Here is a 9,290-nt window from a genome sequence, read left to right on the forward strand (position 1 = left end):
AAACACCATGTGGGCTGAATGTGATCCATAGGCCCGAGGCGGCGACCTGTCTTCTAACTTCATCTGCTACACTCCTCCCTTTATTCTCCATGTCCCGGTACTCGCTGGTGAGCTTTCTGTTCCTCAGAACGTGCCGTGTTAGGATCTGCACCTTGCGGTTCCCTCTGCCCAGAACCTGACTTCAAACAGCATGGCAATCTTATATTCCGTTCTCAGCTCTAGTGTTCCTTGCTCAGATGGCATAAACAGCCATGCCCCCCCCCACCTCTTGTCCCTCTGTCACATCATTCTGGGAATTCATTAAACTTACCTCTATCTTGAATTAGCTTGTTTATTTGCACATGAATTATGTCTCTATCCCACCAGAATATAAACTCCACGAGGGCAGGGGGCTCGTCTGTCTTGCCCACAAGCTAAAATAATGCCCAGCACTAACAGAGCTCAATAAATATCTACAGAATGAATAATACCCACATGGCAGGAAGTTGCTTGGAAAACTGGTAGAAAGACCAAGCTAACTCGTGGAAGTTGGAACCAGAACAAAAGTCAACTCAGCGGCTTAGAGGGCCGAGAAATCTTTTCCTCCCTCTCTGGCACATAAGGCTCTCACCTGCTCCAAGAGGAGTATCCACCACAGCCTCTGGAGTGTAATGGGCCACCTCGGCATTTAGCCGCTCAGTTGTCCTCATGGCACCAAACAAGCAAAAGGGATGTCCAGATGTCAGCAGGAGTGTGTGGGCAGCCCTGACTGCCTAGAGGCCTCCGAAGTGGAGGGAAGGAGGAAGAAAGTGAATCAGTAGCGGAGTAAGATCAAAGAGTCCACGAGGACACATTGCTTCTGGGCTGCTCTCAGCCCTCAGTCCTCTTTCTCTGCCACCTACCATTTCATTTGGCTTCCTCTTCCTGTCACTTGGCAGTCAAAGCTATTTCAGAGTGAGTCTGCACTCGGCCATCCTTCGCTGAAATCACTCCCAGTCTCTCAGAGGAGGAAAGGCATTCCATCTGGTTGTACCTCCATTTTGCTACCAGCATTTGGCCAGCTTCGTGTGCCCTTGGAAGCCAGCGGTCACCTTTAGGGGAGTTCAGATGGTGTGGTGGTTGATGGTGGTTATTGATGCTTTCGTCATGTGCCTGTGTTGTTTGTTTGCTTACCATTCTGCAGAGAGTGTCGACCAAGCCAGGTTGTCAGGTTATTATTAATAACAGCTACCATTTACTGGATCCTACCATGTGCACTGTGTGAGGGTTTGACATACACTGTCTCTAATCCTCAAAACAACCGTGTAAGTTACATAATACCTTCATTTTACCAACAAGGAGACTGATGCAAAGAAGTGAAGGAGCTTGCTCAAGGCAACAATCCCAGAGTCCCCAGTGTTACCCTGCATCATTATTATTTAACACCACCTTATACTCACATGGTGAGAGTATCATTTATGCACAACGTTCACATCAGTTTTCAAGTCTCGACACACCCCAGAGGTAAAACGACTGTCATTGCCACCATCTGATGACTTCTCCAAGGTCACTCAGCAATGGCTAATGTTAAGACTAGGTAGAACTTGATTCCTGGTCCACTATTCCATTATTTAACAGTGAAATGTGGAAAATGGGAGAGGATCCCCCAAGATAACAAGAATTAAGATTAGGGAAGTTTATGATCAACATTAAGGAAACCTGGTGCTGTTCAGAGACCTTGTCTGGGCTGGAAGCTGTGTTTTCTGTAGTTTGTTAACAGACTCTGTCCACGCTGCCCCACCCTTCCTCCATTTCACCAGCAATCAGTTTTACTCTCTAGTGGTCTCTGATGGGATCAAGAAGAACGACTTCAGTTCCCAACATTGCAACTGGGAAACAAGTTAGACCGGGCCATGTGGCCCACCACTCTTTACACGACATTGGGTAAGCTACCTCACCCTTCTTTCCCTCCACTACAAGGAGAGTTAAGAGTTTCTACCTTCTAGAATTACTGAGAGGGTTAAATGAATTCAGTGCATGTAATGCTTTTCGTACAGGCCAATAATACTACTAAATAAATGACTGAAGACAAGACCCTTATGTTCAAGAAAACTATAAGCTGGTTGTATTGTAAGTGGTATAAGAAATCGAGCAGGACCCAGTTATTCACTAAACTACTGGTACAGGCAGCAGAAAGAAGGCTGATCGTCTACGGTCTGACTTTTCCCACTCACCAGCTGTGTGTTATCTATCGAGTCGGTTTGCTCCCCAAGCCTTAGTTTTACCATCTGTGGGTGCTATGCTGTCTGAGCACTCCCTAAGGCCCTCCCACCTCCGTCTATCACTGTGATACTGTGATTTATAGTACGAAATATATATTCTGGCCTTTGTCCCCATTTCTGGCATTGATCTAAAAACCCTCGGAATTTCCTAGGAGTGCCAGGGTGGCACAGTCGGTTAAGCATCTGGCTCTTGGTTTCCACTCAGGTCATGATCTCAGGGCTGTGGGATCAAGCCCCGCATCAGCCTGGAGTCCGCTTGTTCCTCTCCCTCCACCCCTACCCCCACCCCCGCCCCCGTGGTTGCACGCATTCTCTGGCTCTCTCAAATAAATGGATAAACTCTTTTTAAAAATAAATAAAAATTAAAAAACAAAACCCTTGGAACTTCCTAAGGGATTAGAGAGGTGAGAGAGATAAAGGTGTCATCTGTTACTCAAAACAATCCCCTGTCAACCACATCAGAGTTTATGTTAATAAGGTGACTTCTGGGAAGCCCCCCTAAGGGTGTGGCTGGTTCCCAGGGGAACCAACCCAGTGATTAGGTTAGAACGTTCTGCACCCCTCTCCCACCTCTGGGAAGGGAGGGGGCTACAGATTCAGTTCAATCACCAATGGCCAATGATTTAATCAATTATGCCTATGTAAGGAAATCTCCATAAAAACCCAAAAGGATGGGGTTTGCGAGCTTCCAGGCTGGTGAACGCGCAGAGGTGCTGGGAGGGTGGCATGTCCAGAGAGGGCATGGAAGCTCAGCACCCCTTCCCACATACCTTGCCCTACGTATCTCTTCCATCTGGCTGATCCTGAGTTCCATCCTTTTCTCACAAACAGGTAATCCAGTCACTAAACTGTTTTCCTGAGTTCTGTGAGCTGCTCTACCACATTTCTCAAACCCGCGGAGGGGGCCCTGGGAAGCTCTGGTTTAGAGGTGGTCAGGCGGAAGCACAGGTGACACCCTGGACTTGGCATTGGCATCTGAAGTGGGGCAAGGGGGCAGTCTGGTGGGGCTGCGCCCTTAACCGAAACCCTTCCATTGCCCGATGTAGAAAACCCACAGGTCTGGTGCCAGAAGTTTAGTTTTCAGGGAGCGCAGTCTATCATATAAATGGAAACAATTGAGTTTTTTCCTTTACTATCACCAAGACCAAGACAGAAGCTGAAGGCTGGAGAGGGAGAGCACAGTGCGCTGCATGGTCAGGAAGGTTCGGTAAGATGGCGCAGGCAGAAGCTCCCAGAGGAGAGAAGAGGGGTAGGAGCTCTCCTGGGATAAAGGAAATGGCATATGAGGTACAAGAAAGGAAAGAAGCATTCAACCTGATCTTCAACCTCTGCCACTGATGTAGTTTTGGAATGTAGGTGAAGTTTGGTGGGGTGAGGTCCAGAGCGGACGACCAAGGAAGAATTCTTGAGACGTCTTTGGTACAAAATGGTAGTTTTATTAAAGCACAGGGACAGGACCTGTAGGGCAGAAAGAGCTGCTGCACCGGGGGTGTGAGGAGTGGTTCATTCTGTACTTGGGAGTTGGGGGAGGTAAGGAAAAAGGGAGGTCCAAAAGGACTTTTATATGGTAAAGAAGACTCTCAGGATACTGGAGGCCTTGCTATTATCAAGCTAAGGTTGTTTTTTCCTCTAGCAAAGCTTTATTAACATGAAGATAGTTGGAAGTTTCCTGGAAGAATGTCACACATATCCCACCCAGGAGCGGGGAGGGGAGGTTGCAGGGTGTCAGCTTGTGCTTTGTCCTCAGCTAGCCTTCTGCTCCCTCATCACCACCATATCAAAGCTGGAAAACCAACTGGCATCACTGCTACCTCTCAGCCAGCCCGGAGTCCAGTGGAGGGGACAGAACTTAAGTTTGCTTCCCAAATAGGCTCATCTCTTTGTAAAATAAATTTCCCCTTTGAAATTTATTAATCTGCCACCTAAAAAAATATGACCACCAGGACTTCATACAAGAAAACCCAATCTAGAAGTTTAGGGAAGATGGTAACAACTTTGAGTCTCCCTCACTCTCTGTGACCTCAACCCTTGGGTTGAGGGTCCTAAACCCTGTCCCTGTCTCTGTGTCATGGATCAGCTATTCCCAGAGGCACACTTGACCTCTCTGTCCTACCTCACCCTGGCAGCTACAGCACAAAGATATTCCAAGGAGAGGCCAAGAAACCCCACTGGTTAAGAACTAACCTCCACAGCCTTTATTGAAAATAAAGAGCCATGAGCTGATTTGAAGTATTACATCTTCCTATAGCTGTTCCCCTTTAAATATTTATCCTGGCAAACACCATGACGGTTTTTTACAACTTATTTTAATTGTGTGACTATTAAGCAAACCAAAGCGTAAAATTGGCTCTCAGTGCTGAGATTTATGTGATTCATAGACCAGAGCTTATTAAAAAGGGAATCCACTGACTGCAAACTAGCCTCACGAGTGCCCCACACTGTCTCTAGGAAGGTGTGAAGTATTTCCCCTATTCCTGCCTGTGGCTGCCAAGCTTCCATAGTGAGTAGCATAAAACAATGAACAGAGGGGTGCCTGGGTGGCTCAGTCATTGGGCGTCTGCCTTCAGCTCAGGTCATGGTCCCAGGGTCCTGGGATGGAGCCCCACATCGGGCTCCCTGCCCAGCGGGAAGCCTGCTTCTCCCTCTCCCACTCCCCCTGCTTATGTTCCCTCTCTCGCTGTCTCTCTCTGTCAAATAAATTAAAATCTTTAAAAAAAACAAACAAACAGAATCTACCCATTTCCCTCATTCTTTTTTTCTTGTTAACAATCCTAATGAGCTTAGACTGGGTCAGGGATGCTACAGTCTTACAGGCGGTGGCAGAAGCTCTGAGAGGCTCACAAACAGAATCAGCGCCCTGGAGGATTTGGCATCAAGGTCTGAGGGAAGGATTTAATCGTGGGACTTTGAATAACTAGGAGTAAGTAGGAGATATCCTGCTTATTTGCCACCAAGGTTATCCTTGGTTTGGATCATAGAATTGCTTTAAAACTTCAATAAAAGCAAGGGGCGCCTGGGTGGCTCAGTCAGTTGAGTGTCTGACTATTGATTTTGGCTCTGGTCATGATCTCAGGGTTCTGGGATCGAGCCCAGGGATGTCCACGCCCCATATTGGGCTCTGCGCACAGCATGGAGTCAGCTTGGGATTCTCTCTCTCCCTCTGCCCCTCCCCCTGCTCCCCCTCTCTATCTCTCTAAATAAAATCTTAAAAAAAAAAAAAAAGACTTCAATAAAAGTGCTCACTGGAAAAATGCACTTACAAATATTTACATGAGGGGCACCTGGGTGGCTCAGTTGGTTAAGCATCTGCCTTCGGCTCAGGTCATGATCCCAGGGTCCTGGGATTGAGCCCCGCATCAGGCTCTCTGCTCCTCAGGAAGCCTGCTTCTCCCTCTCCCACTCCCCCTGCTTATGTTTCCTCTCTCGCTGTGCCTCTCTCTGTCAAATAAATAAAATCTTTAAAAAAAAAAACACAAATATTTACATGAATACTTGGTTACTCTTTCACTGTTACCACCCAAGCTGCCCTCATTTCCCCCTTGTGTTAAGTCAACTTAGTATTCAACTGACTGACCCCCCAGACTCTACACAGCAGCCAGACATAGCAGTCTCGTTAAAACCCAAGTTTCTGCTCAATACAATCCACTAGCTTCCCATTTTACCTGCGATAAACAGCAACATCTCTGTTTACAAGGCCCTCTAGGGTCTGTCTCCAGATACCCTGCTGACCTCATCTCTAGCTCTTCTCCGGCGGCTGTAATCACACCCATATCCTTGCTGATCTCCTAACATGACTGACACATCCTGGCCTCTGGGCCTTTACTTGATGTTCCCTGTACCCTAGAACACCATGCAGGCTCTCAGTCATCCTGTTCAGTCTTTACTCCAGTGTCACCTGGTGGGGGGGGGGTGCCTTCCTGACCTCTGTGTTTAACAGCAACTCCCCCACCCCCACCCTGCCTGGCACGTCCTATCCTCCTCTGCTTTCTTTTTCTCCATAGCACTCATCATCAGAGTACATACTATGCATTTTATTTACTGTTTATTATCTATCTCCCACACTAACCTCTGAACTCCTTGAGGAGAGATTTTTTTTTTTTTTTTTTTGTCTTTTGTTTCACTGCTATTCCACTTCCTGGAATAGTGCCTCACACAGAGGAGGCATTCAGTACTTGCCTGATGGATTCAACCCTGCAGTGGTATGAATGTATCCAGGCTGGGGAGTAGAGGGGAATGTACATGTATTGAAATACTGCCAAGTGCCAAGCAGTTCCCAAGTTAATACCAATCATATCATTTAACTGTCACACCCAATCCTAGAAGGTATTTTTATCCCCATGAAAACTGAAGCCCAGAGAAGTTAAGAAAATAGACGAAGATTACACAGCCAATGGTGGAACATCATTCAAACCTAACTCTGTGGTTCTAAAGTCCTGCTATGCCTAGTGCACATTACTTCATTCTCCTTGGTTGCAGTTCCCACTTCTCTAATGAAATGCAACTGCCAGCTTTCACACCTAGTTCCATTTTACAGTGGGGAGATGGGAGAGGTGGGGGTGAATCAAAAAGATTCAGGGTTCCTTGGAGCTGTAATCAAGCAAAACAAACATTAAGAGCCTGAGTCTTGGTAGGAATGCAAGCTGGTGCAGCCACTCTGGAAAACAGATGGAGGTTCCTCAAAAAGTTGAATAGAGCTACCTTACGACCCAGCAATTGCACTACTGGGTATTTACCCCAAAGATACAAATGTAGTGATCTGAAGGGGCACGTGCACCCCAATGTTTTAGCAGCAATGTCCACAATAGCCAAACTGTGGAAAGAGCCTAGATGTCCATCAACAGATGAATGGATAAAGAAGATGTGGTATATATATACAATGGAATATTATGCAGCCTTTAAAAAAATGAAATCTTGCCATTTACAATGATGTGGATGGAACTAGAGGGTATTATGCTAAGCGAAATAAGTCAATCAGAGAAAGACAAGTATCATATGATCTCAATGACATGAGGAATTTGAGAAACAAGACAGAGGATCATAGGGGAAGGGAGAGAAAAATGAAACAAGATGAAACCAGAGAGGGAGACAAACCATAAGAGACTCTTAATCTCAGGAAACAAACTGAGGGTTGCTGGAGTGGAGGGGGGTGGAAGGGATGGGGTGGCTGGGTAATGGACACTGGGAAGGGTATGTGCTATGGTGAGCGCTGTGAATTGTGTAAAACTGATGACTTACAGACTTACACTTTCAGAGTTTCATTCATTTCATTCACTCATGAGTTTATTTATAAATACTTGCTGAGCGCCTACTAAGTGCCCAGTACTACACTGGGCATTGAGGATAAAGAGATGCATAAGGCCCAGATGTTACCCTCCACAAACATTTGAAGTTCAGCGTAGTGCTGTCCAATAGAAGATCATGTGAGCTGAGTATGCAGTTTAACATCTTCTAGGCACTACATTTTCAAAAAAGTAAAACAGTTGAAATTAATTTTAATAATATATTTTTATACAGCCCAACATATCCAAGATATAACTTTAACAGGTAAATCAACATAAACATACTATTGATATCTTACAGTCTTTTTTTGTTTGGCAGCACATCTCTGAAATCAGTGTGCATTTTGCACATACAGCACATCTCCATTTGGACTAGCCACGTTTCAAGAGCTCAATAGCCAAAAAAAAAAAAAAAGAGCTCGATAGCCACATGTGGCTAGCAACAACAGCATTTGACAGCACAGGGTTAGGGAAAAAGGTAAAGTCAAGGGGATTCTCAAAGCAATGTAGTAAATGCAATGATAGGAGAATGACTCAGGATTACTCAACTGCCAGGTAGGACTTGAGCCTCCAGGGATCTTCCAACCCCAAAGACCTTGTTCATTGTGCAGCACATTAGAGACTTTGCCCCACTCCAAACAGTGGGATTGTTGTTGTCCTCAACCAACCAACCACCTTAATATATCCAAACAAAACTCATCCTTTTATCTCAAATACCTACTTCTCATTTTGTATTTCAGTTGATGGCATCATTATCTACCTGCTCACTCAAGTCATTCTCATTTCATCTTCAGGTAAATGAGTAGTACTTTGTCTAGAAGATAATTTAAAATCCAAATATTTAGTATTTTTTTAAAAATGCCTCTTCCTCGGGGCGCCTGGGTGGCTCAGCTGGTTAAGCAACTGCCTTCGGCTCAGGTCACGATCCTGGAGTCCCTGGATCGAGTCCTGCATCAGGCTCCCTGCTCCGCGAGGAGCCTACTTCTCCCTCTAACCCTCCCCCCTCTCATGTACTCTCCCTCTCTCTCATTCTCGCTCTCAAATAAATAAATAAATCTTAAAAAAAAAAAATGCCTCTTCCTCTCCATCCCAACTAACTGAGCGTGTTCAGGCCACTTTCATCTCTCACATGGATCACCACAAGAAACTTTTTTTTTCCAGCTTTATTGAGATGTAATAGACATACATCACTACATAAATTTAAGGCCTACATAGCATAAAGGTTTGACTTACATACATTATGAAATAAATGCCACAGTAAGTTTACTTAGCATACACCACCCCATATAGATACAATAAAGAAAAAAATCTTCCTTAATAATATGGAACTCTTCAGGAATTTGTAGGTCATGCTTGCACGGGGCCACGCTAACCTCTGTATGTTCCAATTTTAGTATATGTGCTGCCCCAGCAAGTACCAAGAACCTTTTAATTTCTTCCCTTGCCTCAGTCTCTCCCCTACCCAGCCTCAAAAGTAGTTACTATTCCATAAAGCCCTTCATGGTTCTCCATCCCCTACATAATAAAAGCCAAGCTCCTTTTCACATAGCACAGAATTCCCTCCAGAATCTGATTTTGGCTTACCTAACAATTTCCGATTGTTTGCTGTTCCTAAACCCCCGAACTCAAACTCTCTTACGTTCTCTGAGCCTGCTACTCTTTTGTAAAAATAACCATCCTAATCCCTCAAAAAGTTGACCTTTTAGGGTTGACCTTTAGGGTTTAAAATGACCCTACACTTTGAACAATACTCTCCCCATCACTCCTTTAC

General features: G+C 45.3%; 1 non-coding gene across 1 annotated transcript; it reads right to left on the reverse strand.

The window, feature by feature from the left end:
* Positions 1-8,835: 8,835 nt before the first annotated feature.
* LOC123326767 lies at positions 8,836-8,937 on the reverse strand. The gene has a single exon (XR_006541310.1). It is a non-coding gene; the product is annotated as a U6 spliceosomal RNA (small nuclear RNA).
* Between the last annotated feature and the right edge of the window lie 353 nt (positions 8,938-9,290).

Source organism: Neomonachus schauinslandi, chromosome 15 (genome assembly GCF_002201575.2).
Source record: "Neomonachus schauinslandi chromosome 15, ASM220157v2, whole genome shotgun sequence".
NCBI classification, from domain to species: domain Eukaryota; kingdom Metazoa; phylum Chordata; class Mammalia; order Carnivora; family Phocidae; genus Neomonachus; species Neomonachus schauinslandi.